The sequence below is a fragment of the Mandrillus leucophaeus genome, unplaced genomic scaffold, assembly GCF_000951045.1.
Source record: "Mandrillus leucophaeus isolate KB7577 unplaced genomic scaffold, Mleu.le_1.0 Scaffold1653, whole genome shotgun sequence".
Classification (NCBI taxonomy): Eukaryota; Metazoa; Chordata; class Mammalia; order Primates; family Cercopithecidae; genus Mandrillus; species Mandrillus leucophaeus.
In genome coordinates, this window is record NW_012101647.1 from 30,452 (window position 1) to 32,057 (window position 1,606).

The 1,606-nt window shown below is 40.8% G+C and overlaps 1 pseudogene; it reads right to left on the minus strand.

Moving 5' to 3' along the window:
• Positions 1 to 1,373: 1,373 nt before the first annotated feature.
• Positions 1,374 to 1,606, minus strand: part of LOC105536923 — a 5,907-nt pseudogene continuing 5,674 nt past the window's right edge.

Consider the following 1,606-nt stretch of genomic DNA (forward strand, 5'->3'; position numbering starts at 1 on the left):
AACCAAAGTCAAACTCCATCAGAATATCCTCCTATTTCCAACCTTAATATATATCTTAAACCTTCTGGTTCAAACTACCACGATCCCTCACTTGAACTTAGAATTGGTTTTCCTGCTCCTTATTTTTTTTATCATAAATTATTTCAAATAAACCATGTGTGACTTTATACTTTTTACTACATAAAAAGAATGAAGATCTGCCACGTGCGGTGGCTCACGCCTGTAATCCCAGCACTTTGGGAGGCCGAGGCGGGCGTATCACTTGAGGTCAGAAGTTCGATACCAGCCTGACCAACATGGTGAAACTTCGTCTCCACCAAAAATGCAAAATTAGCTGGTGTTGTGGCGTGCGCCTGTAGTCCCAGCTACTTGGGAGCCTGAGGCAGGAGAATCTCCTGAACCTGGGAAGTCGGAGGTTGCAGTGAGCTGAGTTCGTGCCATTGCACTCCGTCTGGGTAACAAGAATGAAACTCTGCCAAAAAAAAAAAAAATATGAAGAGGTTATATACTTAAACATGGAATTGCTTTAAGTGTTTGCCATTCACAGTTCCCATGCATGCCAGCAGCTTCTTACTGCAAACACCTGGGACTTGCTATAGAGCAGCTGGAGTACATTCCACCCACACACAGGACAGGGAGCTGACAACCAAGGAGGGGAGGATCAATACTCCAGCTTTCTCCCCTCCGTTTCCCCGTATCTCAGCAGTATGGAGCTTGTTACCGATGAGAACCTGCTCACTGACTTTAAACTGCTTTTCTTACCTTCTCAGTTCCATTTCTCCATACCTCAACTGATGCTTTCTGGTAAGACCTAGAAAATAAACTATCTTCACTGAAATTTCAGTCTTGGAACCTGCTTTGGGTTCCCCAATCTGAGACAGAAATATATTCATTTTCCCATCACTGGACTTTCAGGTTGTTTTCAATTTTTCACTGTTACAAACAAGGCTGCAACATTTGTCTACAAACCTCTACATATACATGTAGGAAGATTTCGGTATTTCCTACTAGTGAAACTGCTCAGTTGGAGGGTATGTGCATCTTCATCTTTAATAAATACTACCGACATTTGAAAAGCCAGACAATGTCAAGGACTGGCCAGAGTCCCATGTGCGATGGGTGTGGAATGGCAGCTCACTGTATCAGGTGCGGGGACTCAGTTGGGGTCTTGGAGAGGCACTTTGTTATAGCAAGAGTGTTTCATAAATGGTATCTGATATATTCAAGATTAATGCGGAATAAATACACGTTGCTTAGAAATAATTATTCATAGATCTAAAGTCAACAAGTCGTTTTCTTCTCTTGTAAAAATATATAATTTTTTTTCCAGAGGGAGGGGAACAACTTAAAATAAACCAGAAAATACCTTCATATTAATCATTCTTCTCATATACTTCAAATTTGAACTTAATGTCTTTCTCCTCCTGGACATCAGAGAGAACACCTGGGTATTCTAGCAGAAGTTTACATTTCTCCAAATCAATTTCTGGAAAAAAAAAAAAGTGTCATTTTCAAACTCCCACATGATCCTTGTCACAAATAGTTTAAGATGGCCTGGGTGATTCATGGCTTCCTTATAAACAGAACTGCCACCAACTATCCAAAT